This window comes from Pipistrellus kuhlii, unplaced genomic scaffold (assembly GCF_014108245.1).
Source record: "Pipistrellus kuhlii isolate mPipKuh1 unplaced genomic scaffold, mPipKuh1.p scaffold_m20_p_16, whole genome shotgun sequence".
Classification (NCBI taxonomy): Eukaryota; Metazoa; Chordata; class Mammalia; order Chiroptera; family Vespertilionidae; genus Pipistrellus; species Pipistrellus kuhlii.
Window position 1 is genome coordinate 8,308,815 of NW_023425471.1, and position 15,128 is coordinate 8,323,942.

The following is a 15,128-nucleotide window of genomic DNA, read 5'->3' on the forward strand; positions in this document are numbered from 1 at the left end:
TTGTCTCCAGTCTTCCCCAGGAGATCCTAGTAGAGCTTCCGGAGGTAAAACTGACAAAACTGGGAGCCCCCATAAGACTGGGCTCCTTGGAGTTTGTAACTCTCAAATGTGTGCATAGTGAACCTCCAGCCATCCATCACTTACAGTTTAGGCTTTCCTGCGGCAGCCCAGTTCCCTCAGAAGTTTCTGCTCATGGTTTTCTGCTCTCATGATTTGTCATTTTCTATATTCACCTGTCTGCCTCTCCAATTTTGGATGGCAACAGTTTGCCCTCTGAATACATTCAGTTTATTTTGTGTGTGTGTGTGTGTCTTGTTGTGTGGATAGAAATGATGACTTCCAAATGCATTACATTACATGCTGGACTGGAAACCAGAAATTTCCAAAGTGTAATGTATAGCTAGGAATGAACCAGCTAACATTGCAGCTGAAATGTTGGGCAGGGTAAGAAGATCAACATGAGATTAACAATTTTGATTTCACGAGGTGAGATTTTAATTTGTTAGTCTAATCTTTTTAAAAATATATATTTTATTGATTTTTTACAGAGAGGAAGGGAGAGAGATAGAGAGCTAGAAACATCGATGAGAGAGAAATATCGATCAGCTGCCTCCTGCACACCCCCTATTGGGGATGTGCCTGCAACCAAGGCACATGCCCTTGACCGGAATCGAACCTGGGACCTTTCAGTCTGCAGGCCAATGCTCCACCCACGGAGCCAAACCGGTTTTGACAAGTCTATTAATTCTTAAAACTAATGGGCACATGTCATTTTCATGATATCATTTACAGTTAAAACCCATGTTAGGACTATGAATAGCCAGTGTTTCTTGATTTTGGGTTTCACTTTTGTCTTTAAAACCTGTTTATGAGGATCTTGCATTCACTGTAAGCGGTAGGATTGAATGTGCTATTGAAATAGATATTGAGTTTTTTAAGGCTTCATAATCTTCTGTGTGTATTGTGTTGAGGGGGAGAAGATGGAAGGAAGTAGTGGATAGCCATGGGATAGGATTTCTTATCTGGTTGCCATTCCTCTAGAACACATGTGTCAAACACAAGGCCCGCGGGCCAAATCCGTCCCGCCAAGCCTTGCAATGTGGCCCGCACCGCGCTGTCATCACTGCACTCCGCTGCGTTTCCATCACAATGACAATTTATGACTGTTCAGTAAACCATTCGGCCCGCGATTTAGGCTGGATTTTAGATTTTGGCCCCTTCTCTGATTGAGTTTGACACCCCTACTCTAGAATTTTGGGTTCTGCTATTGTTGGCAGCTGAGCTGATTTTCTGATCTTGGGAGTCAATCTTGTGATGTGATGTCGGGCAAGCCATTCAGTCTCTGAATATATGTTTGTTTTTCATTTGTAAAATGGAATTAATAACGACCTGCCTTATTGTGGAGCATTATTAAATGGATGCATTTGTGTAAAGCTCTTAGATCAATGCTCAGCAGATGGTGAGTGCTATATGTGAGCTCTTATTTTTATCCTTTTTGAGTTTTGGAAAAGTATATTCCTAACATGCTCCTAGATGTGGAGGGAAGGATCAGGCTCATGGGCATTTGCGTCTTTTAAGAAAATCTTTATTGTTGAAAGTATAATATAAGTCCCCCCTGACATTTCAGTCTTTGAAGCTCCCTTAGCTCAGCTGTGCCAACGTTATATGGCCCATCTTAGAGCATTGCTTGTAGGGTTGGTGCCATGTGTAGATTCCCTCACTTCTTCACTCATTCATTCAGTAAATATACATGGCGTAGCTGTTGTGTATTACACACTGTATTAAACTATGTGAAGACAATAGTGAGCAAGACACATTCAACCTCAGGGAACAGAATTATAACGGGAGAGGCCAACAGACCCTAAGACATGGTGTGATAGGTCTTCTGTATGGGTAGGTGTGAGAACAGTGGTGGCTCCAGAATTTTTCTATAGAGAGGCAATCTGATCAGAAAGGGAGGGGGCAGAGGCTTGTTTTATCATTGCAAGCACATTTATTTTACTTGTGTTGGTAGCTGTAGGGTGGATGATAGTTGCTTCCTGGAGAAAATTGTGGGTAAAATGAGACATGAAAATATCTGGTGGAGGCTGCTAGGCAGGGAAGAGGAAACAGTGTTTGCAAAGTACATATACACTGAAGGGCCAGCTTATTATGATCTCTGAACGCATAATAATCTGGCCACTCAGCATATACAATATATATTAGAGGCCCGGTGCATGAATTTGTGCATGGGAGGGGTCCGGCCAGCCTGGCCAGGAAGAGGGAATATGGGCGGTTGGCTGGCCTGCCTACTGGTCGAACTCTTGGTTGAGGGGACAATTTGCATATTAGCCTTTTATTATATAGGATATACACTGAGTGGCCAGATTATTATATGTTCAGAGTCATAACAATCTGGCCACTCAATGTATTTTGGTTATCTGTTGCCACGTAATAAACCACCCCAACACTTATTGGTGTAAAACAGCCATCTTTTTTATGGCCACAGATTATTTGGGTCAGGCACTGGGACTGGGCATGGTGGGGAGGAATTATTTGTGTTCTACAGTGTCTGGGTCCTCATCTGGAAAGGCTCAATTGGCTGGAGTGGTTTCAGAGCTGGTGGCTTCAATCCTATGGAGGCTTATTCCCTCCCAAGTCTGGGATGACTCCATGGTTGGCCTCAGCAGGACTACTGACCAGTGAACCTATCCATGGCTTCTCCATGTGGCTTGGGCTTCTCACAGAATGGCGACTGGGTTCCTAAGAGAGCATACAACAAGGGGTCTTCCAGAGAGTGAGCAGTCCAAAAGCCCAAGAAAGGAAATGCAAAGCTCCTGGGAAATCACACCGATATTGTGGCTATGTTTGGAAAATTCAATCCAGCACACCATATTCACAGAGTGGAACAGAGAGTTCACTCTGACAGAAGCACAATGTTCCTTTGGAAACTTCATCTTACTTCTTCCTCTCCAGGGGCTACATTTTAGGGAAACAATTCTTTTGATTCTATAATAGGCAGCTTGGTGTATTGGAGAGTCTGTGGGCTGTGCAATCAGCAAGGCCTGGGCTCACTTAGTGTCTTTATTTTCTGTATTCATTGCACAGATTCAAGAGACATATAATTTTATAATCAATATAAACTTTTTACATTAGATAGTCATTTGTCTTTCCTTTTGTTCATTTTTAGAGCAGAGGACATTTATTTCTCATTTTAAAAGACAATAAAAATAAAGGTAGTTTCCTATGGGATCCTTAATTGATTTTGGTTCCTTTCTGAGTGCCCATGGCCCTCACAGGAATATTCTCTATCTTACCTCTGTTGCTTCAGAATGGATGAATGTGTGGATAGTGTTTTTCTGGTGAATTCAGTTTTTACTTTTATATCTGTTTTCATTTTTCAGTTCTTGAAAAATGGTGTTAATATACTATTTTGATGGCGTTGCTGTATTTCTTGAAAATACTTTGCTGAACTTTCCCCTTCTAATTCTGATGAATTAAAAGAAAACACATATATACTTTGGATAGTGAAGGAAAGAAATATTTTGTCAATGGTTTTTAATGTAAATAACTTTTAGTACTAGTATAAAACCTCAGAGGGCTTGTGGTAAGGCAGCTTCTGACCTAAAACTTGGAGGGCTGAGTTAGAGATAGCTTGTCCTTTGTATGTGTAATGTTTTAGAACTTCTTATTTTCCTAGATCCTCTTTTTGCATATTGTCAGTTCTGCAAAACATTATCCAAAAGCAAAAACCCCAAATGTCACCATATTCAACTTATTCCTTTATTTTTCAACTTATTCCTTTATATGTAGAATTATTTACTTTTGATCTGATTCTTTACTTTTAATTCTGTGATATGCAACCATGTACCATCTACACTAATAAAAGATTCAAATTGACCGTACCTTTGTGACTCCCACCAGCCAATCAGGAGTGAGTATACAAATTAACCCAACAAAGATGGCTGGTTAATTTGCATACGCAGGCACTGAGTGGCCAGGGGTGGGGCTGCACACTTGCATCATTGCTGGATGCAAGTGTTCCACACCACCCCAGCTGCTCCAGGCCTCTGGGCAGCATGGGAAAGTAGAAAGGCCGCTCTGGGCCAGAGCAAAAAAGGCAGGGAAGGAAGGCCCATTCTTGCCCGAATCTTCACGCATCGGTACTCTAGTTTATAATAATACACAGAGGCAGAAGCTGCTACCATTGCTGAATGTTCTCCATGACCCAGACATATCTCAGTCATTCACCATATTTATAAAGTCATCCTCCTAAATATTTCTCAAATACAACATTTCCTTTCTCTCCCCCCCCCCCCCACCCTCTCTAGGCATCATGGTGAAGTAATGAAAAGAACATGGGTTTGGAATCAGAGTCTTGATATTAGTTTCAGCTCTAACACTGTGACCTGGGGTGAGTTTGCCAAGCTCTCTGATCTCAATTTTATATCTTTAAAAGGGGGATAATAGTGTCTACCTTATAGTGTTTTGTGATAATTAAATGTGAGAATAGCTGCAAAGTACCTTCTTATACCCTTATCCTCCATCTCAAAAATCGTTTCATTGAACTCCAATCAGGTCTATTGCTTTGTTAATTTCTTTTAGTGCAGATCTCTCATTATGGCTTTCAAGAATTTTCAAATCTTGGCAACTGTTTTGGTTTTCTATTGTTGAAAACTTAATAGCTTAAAACAATCTTTAATATTTATCACAATTCTGTGATTTGGGTGGTTCTGCTGTGTTCTCTTGGGGTCTCTCAAGTCAGATAGCTACTGGGGCTGTTGTATCTAAGATGAATGAACCCATGTGTCTGGCACTTTGGTTTGGACAGCTGTACTAGGACTCAAGGATCTCTGTGTCTTGGTGTGGACCTCTTTGGGTTCATCTTGTTTTGTACTCTCTACACTTCCTGTACTTGCATATTGATTTCCTTCACCAGGTTAGGGAAGTTTTCAGTTATTATTTCTTCAAATTGTTTTTCAATTCCTGGATTTCTCAATTCTCTTTCTGGTACCCCTATGTTGTGAATAATGTTAAGCTTGGTATTGTCCCAGAAATCCCTTAAACTATCCTCAATTTTTGAGGTTTTTTTTCTTTATTCTATTCCAATTGGGTGTTTTCCTTTACTTTGTCTTCCAAATTGGTGATTTGATTCTGTACTTCATCTGATTTGCTGCTGATTATATCCAGTGTATTCTTCATTTCAGTTATTGTCTTCTTCATTTCTGACTCGTTCTTTGTTTCCATTTCTTTGTGTGAATTCTCACTGAGTTCATCTATTCTTCTCCTAAAGTCACTGATCTTCCTTATAACCAGTGTTGTTTTATTAAAATATATTTTTATTGATTTTAGAGAGGAAGAGAGTGGGAGAGGGAGATATAAACATTAATGATGAAAATCATTAATTGGCTGCCTCCTGCAAGCCCACACTGGGGAATAAGCCTGAAACCTGAGCATATACCATGACCTGGAATCAAACCGCGACCTCCTGGTTCATAGCTCCACCAACACTCAATACTGAGCCATGCTGGTTGGGTATAACCAGTGTTTTGAACTCTGTGTTTGATAGATTGCTTGCCTCCATTTCACTTAAATCCCTTTTTTTCCTGAAGTGTTTTCCTTTTCTCTCATTTGGGACATATCTTTTTGGCTCCTAATTTTGTCTGCCTCCCTGTGTTTGCTCCTATAAGGTACATCTGCTTTGTCTCCCAATCTTGTCATAGTGGCTTTATCCAATGGGTCTCAGTGGCAGATGAGCTGGTGCTATAGGGGTGTTCTGTGTGTGGGTTGTGTGTATTCCTGTTGTAGTTGAATCTTAATTTCTGTTGGTGCAATTGACCCTCAGGTTGACTGGCTGTGAGGACTGGCCATGACTACAGTAGATGAACTGTTATACCTGGATGAACCCATGGAATTGGGTTCACTTTAGCAAGGTTATGGTACCTGACAATTCCTCCCTGTTTTGTGTCATTTGTGGAGCTAATTGGGTGGTGCTATGGTGTGGTCTGAAGCAGGCACTGGGTGTATTGATAAAAACCTTTCAGACCAGGGTCATGGAGGAGATGGACCATATCTTAAGTGTAGTCCATTGACAGATGCTTTCTATAGGTTAGCTCATTTAACTCTCACAACAGTCCTATGGGGAAGCATGTACCGTGTTTCCCCGAAAATAAGACATCCTCCGAAAATAAGACCTAGCGCATGGAAAGATAAGACATCCCCTGAAAATAAGACCTAGTGCAACTTTGGGAGAAAAAATTAATATAAGACACTGTCTTATTTTTGGGGAAACAGGGTATTATACCCATTCTAAAGATAAGGAAACAGTTTCAGAGAAGGATAAGTAACATGTCCAAAGTCTTATAGCAAGTTAGGTTCAGAGCTTGGTTGGAGTCCAAGTTCATCCATTCTCAATGTTCATGTTCTTTTTAAGACACAAAGACTCTTTCCCACAGAGGCAGCTTCCAGGCAAAAGTCCAGTGCAAAACAGCACCTGAAAAAAGACTGGGAAAGATGGGGGAAAAGTTCAGTTCTTTATTAGCCAGATTCTGAGGGTCCTTCTTATCCCTTCTCTTATTCTGATTTTTTTCTTTGTCTTAATTCATTTTCTCTTCTAACTCAAAGCAAGAAGTAGTAAAATGGTGGGAGAATTGCCAATATTGGTGATAAAACCATTTCAATTTCTTATTTTTATCTTTAAGCTCTTCCCTGGATTAGCCATATCTTTGCCTTAATTCTCCAATTAAATTTTACAGTGGAAAACTGACATAAGTGGTATAAAAATCCTTGGCTGTAAACTAAGCTGTAAAAAGTGATACATGCTGAATTTCCAAAACCTGGAGTTTAAAAACAATAATTAAAATAACTAGTTTAGATGAGTGAGAGTTTGGGGTGGCTACAATAAATAGAATTATAATGTTCAAAAGGGATTTAGAAAGGTATTAGGAGGTAGCATTGCAAGAGTTGACACAAGAAGAGGTCAAGATATTTATATATATAGTGATTTTAGTTCTTTTTGGAGGTCAAGGTGAGACTATTTTCCAATAGCATCAAAGGGAATATGAGAAGTAGTCTTTGAGATAAGATAAATGTGAGAATTGCAAGACATGGATCATTCCAAGATTGCTGGTTTTGGAGCCTTTGGGGATAAAAGGAATTAGAACTGGTTACACTTAAACTCCATCCTGCATATTGTGCTGAAGCAGAAAAGGCTGTCAAGGTCAGGCAGGTCATCTGATAAGAGACCAAAGTATGTGCCAAGGGGTGTGCTTGAGTCATGTTATCATAGCCAGACTCACATTCTTGGTTGCTGTTCATAGTGATAAATCTAAGCGTAAAGTTAGCCAAGAACCAAATGAATTCTTGCTCATAAGGGTGGGCAGAAGGTCCAAAAACTTTAAAGAATGTCAAAGGCATAATGCATTTCATTACCATTGCTATTTATAATGGCTAGCACTTGCACTTCATAGCACCATTGGTCCATTCTTTTCTCTTACCTCCTTCCTGCCTCAGAATTTTTTTTTCTTTTTCTCTTATATAACAAAATAAAACAAAACATGTCTAATGGCAAATGTGCCTCCAAAGGCTCAAAAGAGGATGCGATCTGAAGGTGACCCCAGGGAAGGGGAAGGTAGGTTTCTATCACCTCTTCTGATGTGTGTTGGCATGATTGTTCAGCCAACCTCTCTCCTTAATCCCGCCCCCTCAATATGTAGAGAATTCCATATTTATTTCACTCTTTGAACGGCTGTGTTACCTCTCCATGTGCCTCCTTCTTTGTCACCTGGTTGCCTTTGGCTCTAGTTGGAGGATTTATAGTTAGAAAGGATGACCTTTTCTCTTTCTTTTAAAAACACATCTTTCTAATCCTTCTTAACCTGATAGGGAGAAGCAGCAATGGCATGAAGTGGAGAAAATCAATGAGGGGTGGATGTTTGAGGAGTTACAATTGGCTCCTTGAAGGTTATCATGGTAAGAGACTTGAGAGACATGCTATAGGTAGATCAGTTGTTAATGTATCTGTCAATCTTCCAACTAAACTGTAAACTCCATAAAGGAAGGATTCATATCCATCTTCTCTATTGCAAAAATTACCTTCTTTACAACAAAATTCCTGCAGTTGATAGGTGCTCAATAGTTATTTAGTGAATGAATAAATATTTTCAGTCATCACCACTAGACACTATTACAACAATTTAGACATTGAGGATGGCCAGTTCCATACTCACCTTACACTTAGAGTCTAGCTCTGTACATGTCATGCGCTTTCTTATATTATTGTCATGTATGACTCTTAAGCTTTTTAAAAAAATAAATTTTACTGATTTTTTACAGAGAGGAAGGGAGAAGGATAGAGAGCTAGAAACATCGATGAGAGAGAAACATTGACCAGCTGCCTCTTGCACACCCCCTAATGGGGATGTGCCCACAACCAATGTACATGCCCTTGACCAGAATCGAACCTGGGACCTTTCAGTCCACAGACCAACGCTCTATCCACTGAGCCAAATCAGTTTCGGCTATCTTAAAGGGAGGGATATTAAATAGATACCATGAGCCTCAAGTCTCAATTCCTAGCATAGTTGTCTGTAGGTAGTAGGACATTAGCATGTTTCATAAATGAATTATATTACTTTTATCATCATAATACAACTTCAAAGGGAAACTTGCCGACATTTCAAAGTGATATTCTGAGATTTTTGGATCAGACTTTAAGAGATGCTAGAAATTGGACTCTAATGATTACCTTGAGCTGATATTTATTACAAGTCTCCAGTGCAAACTGAAAATTCTAGCCAGATAGTGATGATATCTGGTTTATTGGCATTTTACTTGAACAAATGTAGGTTAAATTTTGAAAGGATGTACGACGGTAATAAAACTGGCAGATCAGTTTTTGATGGTAGCCTCCACAGTTGGTGAAATATTTGCAAGCTTATTGGAAAGATGGGATGATTCTTTTTCTTTTTTAAGGAAGGCATTTAAATCACAACTCTCCCTGGTGCAGTCATGGATTGCCACTCTCAGAGGGGGTATATTAGGACCTACTGGGTACATGATGTTTTCTGCTTATTGATGGCTTTTATAAATATATCTTATAAATTATTCCACAAGAGGAATGACATAAGTTGAGCTTGTGCCAAATAATAGAAGTCAAAACATAGGGTAGATGTATATACTATTCTCCTGCCTGATTTTATCAGAGGTCAATAATTACAGATTACAAATAATGAAGGGACCCTAGAGATTATTGCATTAAGAAAAAGCCTCATCAGAGTTAAGGGTCCTGATTTAAAATATATATATATATATTTATTGATTTCAGAGAGGAAGGGAGAGGGAAAGAGAGATAGAAACATCAAATGATGAGAGAGAATCATTGATTGGCTGCCTCCTGCATGCCCCCTACTGAGGATTGAGTCCACAATCCGGGCATGTACCCTTGACTGGAATTGAACTTGGGATCCTTCAGTCCACAGGCCAACACTCTATCTACTGAGCCAAACCAGTTGGGGCAAGGATCCTGATTTTGAAGTCAGATAACTTGAGTTCCAGTTCTAGATATACAATTTACTGCGCATGTGACCTTATTCAAGTTACTTAACCACCTGCACTTCAGTTTTCTTCTCTGTAAAATGGAGATCATAATATTAGTCCTCATCTCATTGAGTGTCGTGAGGGTTTTGAGAGTTAGTATCTGTAAAGCACTCAGAATGGTGTGTAACCTGGCATGTAATAAAGCTCTATATGTGTTTTCTATTATCATTAGCTGTACACCTCTATGTTTAAGAAACTGAGGTCCAGGGTCATGAATCATTGTATGTAAGGCCACAGTCTTGGCTCGTACCTAGCTTTGCTCATTCTGAATTCAGGGCGCTCTCTCTCTCTCTCTCTCTCTCTCTCTCTCTCTCTCTCTCTCTCTCTCATTCTCCTCTGCTATGAACCCTTGCAAATGGAATGATTTCAATAAGCCTTGAGAAATTGGAATTTCATTTAATGCAATATATTTTTTTAAGGTGACAGCCAAAAATAACCAGCATTGCTTATGACTAGTTCCAAGAAATACAAATTAATCCTTTGGCCTTAAGCATTGTTACAAATATGTTGGTGTCCCACCCATATATCCTCTACTCACTGGACCAGTGCATGCTATTGGCTTCCTTCTAATAGGCATCTGTGACATTTTGCTTATGGGCTTTCTCCTGATCTTTGCATGGGAAGGATAGAAATCTCCAGGAGTTAATCCCCCTTGGGGACAGTCCCCCCACCAGTGATGGAAAAGGTTTAAAGAATAAATGTTCCTAACCGGCTTGGCTCAGTGGATAGTGTTGGACTCAGGGGTACCAGGTTTGGTTCCGGTCAAGGGCATGTACCTTGGTTGCGGGCACATCCCCAGTGGTAGATGTGCAGGGGGAGGCTGATCGATGTTTCTCTCTCATTGATATTTCTGGCTCTCTATCTCTCTCCCTTCCTCTCTGTAAAAATAACATATATTAAAAAAAGAACTTATATATTAAAAAAACCAGAATAAATGCTCCAGCTACTTTTGCCTCAGGTCAGATAATGCACACCCACACTGGGACTTACTCTCTCCTCACAAGACACCTGCTCACAGGCAATACATTCTGAATTGGCTGCATGTTTCTCCCATCTCACTTCCTTTCTTCTCTATTGGTGTTTTTTGGGACCACCTCACAGATAAACTTCTTGCATTCAAATCCTTGTCCCATGTTCTGTTTGACCTCATTGAATGATGACCAGAAATAAGCAAGAGGTCTAAGTACTCTATGGCTTGGAAATAAATATATCCAAATTATTATTTTTTGGTATTCTAGAAGATGCAAAAAATATTAATAATAATAAAATAAAAGAAATGCTGGCTGTGAGGCCTCTCATAAAAAATAGAGATGTTTTTAAAGTACCTTTCCCCCACACACATAACAAGCTGGGCCTATTTGGAACTATAAAGTTCTCAGAAACTTTTCAGCCTTGAAGGAAACTGGAAATGTTTGAACAAATAAAAATACTTGCATGGCTTATATAAGTTTTAACACCCTTCACAGATCTAAAGTCACTTTGTTAATTTAGGAACATAAAATTGCATTATGTATAACTCGGTTGGCTCCTAAAACTATCCTATTTGATATCTTGAGAGATGTACAGGCCTGGGAAATTTGAGGAGCAGAAAAGAAGATTTTGAAATGGGATCTTGAAGTGCCATGGTTAAATAGGATTCCACATTATCCTATAAGGTGGTTAGGCGTACGCTGCTCATTCAGGTGGCATCATTTCCCCTATCCTGGAATTGCTTTAAGAGGTTGGTTTTCAGGGAAATTTGGGAGCTAGGTCTACTTGGGAATAGCTTGGATGTGTTGCATTGTATTGTAATACACTGTCAAACTCCAAAGAGTTGGTCCTTAACCTACCCTATATACCTCAGGCACCCCTTTACTCATGAATCCATAATATGAGCATAATGTAGACAAGAGAAAAGACAGCTATGTTGAGTGCAGATGCTGGATAGCATATGTACTGTATTTTTCGGACCATAAGACGCACTTTTTTCCCCCCAGAAGTGGGGGGAAAAAGTCCCTGCGTCTTATGGTCCAAATATAGCCTACACATATACTTAAAAAAAAGTTTTTTTACTTGCCCGGCTCTGTGTGGTCTCTGTGTGCTTGCCCGGCTCTAAAATGGTTCTAAATGCTGCTGTTTACTTTACAGGGTTGATTACATGTGTTTATGACTGTGATGTTGGGTTTTAATGCACATAAAATATTTTAGGACACTATTTGTTTCAGAATCTTTTTTTCTTCATTTCCCTTCTCTAAAAACTGGTGCGTCTTATGGTCCGGAGCATCTTATGGTCCGAAAAATACGGTAAACACTCAGTAGCCGAAACCGGTTTGGCTCAGAGGATAGAGCGTCGGCCTGCGGACTGAAGGGTCCCGGGTTCGATTCCGGTCAAGGGCATGTACCTTGGTTGCAGGCACATCCCCAGTAGGGGGTGTGCAAGAGGCAGCTGATTGATGATTCTCTCTATCGAGATTTCTAACTCTCTATCCCTCTCTCTTTCTCTCTGTAAAAAATCAATAAAATATATTTAAAAAAAACAAAAACAAAACAAAAAAAACAAAACAAAAAAACACTCAGTAGCAAAAAACCAGCCAGGGCTGACCTCAGGACCAGCTGCATTGAATAATGACTGACTCCCTGCGCCCGCCCACCAATCAGCGGAGACCACAGCCCTGAAAGCACAGACCTGGAAAGCTTCGAATATGCTGTTATATCTTCCCCAGGGGCCTTCCCTGCAATCTCTGCCCTTAAACCCCGTAGGGAGGGGGACCCAATTGTGCTCTCTCTTCTGGGAGCAAGCCCATGCCATCCACCTCTCTCCCCCCGCACTTTACCACTAGCTTCCTCACTCCCAAGCTCTTAGGGACCTTCCTTAACCTTTGTAACTTGTTTCCTAAGCTCATTTCTTCCAGTAATTACTTCTACGTCTGTAATCTACCAAATAAATGCTCTTATAAAACACACACGCACACACAACAACAACAGACCCACACACTAGCCAAGGGACTTGGATTCTCACACCGGCATCACAGAGTAAGGTGTATACAACCACATCGCTTTGAAAAATCATGTAACTAAATCAATTAGCAAATGATACTCCCCTGGATATAGGGCTTGGTTTGCATGTAGCTTTTTTAGAAACACTGGGCAGTCTACCCTTGATCCCCAAACACCACGGTCTGATTCCAGATTGAGCTACTTGACTTCCTGGATTGTGTTGGATCAAACCAGTTCTGTGCCCTGTCGGCTGAGGAACAAGATCACATGTTACTTCCGAAGGTCCTAAAAGTAGCAGCTACTGAATGGGAGTTTGGCAAGTAGTTTTTCGGCCAAAATCGTTTCTATGTTGCCAAAGGAAGAGAGAAATGGGCCTTATCACTGGCAACCAGCACCCGCTGCAGAACAGCACCTGATGGCAGTTGCCAACTTCTTGTGTTCTGTAATTTCTCCTTTAACTACCTGTGGCTGGAGCTACTCCACAGTGGAGTTCAGGCTCTGATCATGGCCCAAAAACATGCCAAAGCCCTCTTCCTGTGCCGACAGGCATGTCTCCTCACAATTACCAGAAGGTCCCAGCTTTTCTAGTTTGAACGTGATGTCCATAATGAACTGAAGGAACTGGCCTGCTGGTACAGGGACCTCACAGATAAAGAGAAAGGTGCCATTGGATGTTTGCTCGTTGTGATAATGACTCCACAGTAAGAGAAAAGGAAAGATTTTTCAACCAACTATAAGCAAGAGAAGTGAGGCTGCTGGAGCCGTCCACCAGGATGGGTAGGGTGTGGGGGTGTCTTTTTGGAAAAAAAGAACTCCCGGGGCGCACTGTGTCTCAGTGGCCTGCTTGGAGGAGGGGCTGGAATCCCCCAGCCCAGGGCATTGCCTCAGCTCCTATGCTGCTGATCCAAGCTTCCCCAGATACTGTTTCCTAAGGTGACCAGACGTCCCGCTTTTGGTGGGACAGTCCCGATTTTTAACAATTTGTCTGTTAAAAGCGGGATGTCTGGTCACCTTATGTTTCCTGCTTCACATTTTCATACACATAGTAGGGCAAGTGTCACTACTGACAAGCAGAGAAATGCTATTTTTAAGGCAGCTTCTTGTTTTGTTTTTGTTAATGGAATTAGTCCTTGGCTTTTCTTCCAGTCCCAACCGCCCTTCCAGCTGCTACTATCCCTGGCTATATAAATACAAATAGAGATTGCTGTGTGCATTTATAGGATTCTCTGGTTTGAAGAGGGTTAATTGTTACAAATGTTTTTGTTGTAAATAAATAAAACACTTCCTTGTCCTTGGGAAAAAAAAAAAAAGTAGGCAAAGCTGACAAAAATTGCTTAGAATTTAGGAGAGACGTGGAGCCAGAGGAATGATGACGCTATACCTGAAACTGACCCTGTATATGGAATTCTCCTTTTTTTTCTTTCTTTATTGATTAACGTATTACACATGTGTTCTAATCCCCCATTGCCCATCCTTCCCATTCATGCCTTTGCCATCACCACCTGGTGTATCCATTAGTTAGGCTTATATGCATACATACAAGTCCTTTGGTTGATCTATCCCCCTTAATCGTGCCCTCCCCTACCTTCCCTCTGAGGTTTGACAGTCTGATAAATGCTTCTCTGTCTCTGGATCTGTTTTTGTTCATTAGTTTATGTTCATAATTTCCACAAATGTGTGAGGTCATGTGATAGTTATCTTTCTCTGTCTGGCTTATTTCGCTTAGCATAATGATTTCCAGTTCCATCCATGTTACTGCAAATGGTAAGAATCCCCCCCCCCCTTTTTTTTCTTTCTTTTTTTTTTAAGGCAGCACAGTATTCCATTATGTAGATGTACAACTTTTTAATCCACTCATCTGCTGCTGGGCACTTAGGCTGTTTTCAAATCTTAACTATTGTAAATTGTGCTGCTATGAACATAGGGGTACATATATGCTTTCTGATTTCTGTTTCTGGTTTCTTGGGATATATTCCTAGAAGTGGGATAACTGGGTCAAATGGGAGTTGCAAGAGCTGCTAAATCCTCTTTAGTGTTTTAGCCTTCTTATATGAGGAATTCTATTTCTTACACCAGAAGGCATCTTAGTGACACAATTAAGCATACTAGGAATATGACTACTAGAACTTAATCTTTGGAAATAACAATAAAAATTTTGCTTTATAATCTATAAGCTATATACTCAAGCCCTGCTTCATAGACTTTTCATGAGTTGATGCTAAATATGTCTGAGAAATCTGATCATTATCAGGGATTTAGCAGAGAACAAATTTCAGGGTCTTCTCAAAGACGAAGTTCATTATAAACATCATAGAGGAGTCTGTTGTCTAGAAATCAATAATAATTGGTTATTTGCAAGCACATTTCACAAAACTAACTGGCTACATTCCAATTTGAATAAGCAAATTAGAGTAAACAATTCCACCTGGCTTAGAAACCTATTTTATTTGTGCAATTGGCCATTCACTTGGCTTGTAGTATTAAGTGTTCAACAGCTGGTGCTCTCCCATCCATGGGGCCTTCCTTTTCCAAAGATAATTACTCTAGAGATTGACAAAGAGCTGGGATTATTTAAA

General features: G+C 40.3%; 1 pseudogene; it reads left to right on the forward strand.

The window, feature by feature from the left end:
* Window positions 1–7,542: 7,542 nt before the first annotated feature.
* On the forward strand, window positions 7,543–13,302 carry LOC118720153 (annotated as a pseudogene).
* The last annotated feature ends 1,826 nt before the right edge of the window (window positions 13,303–15,128 follow it).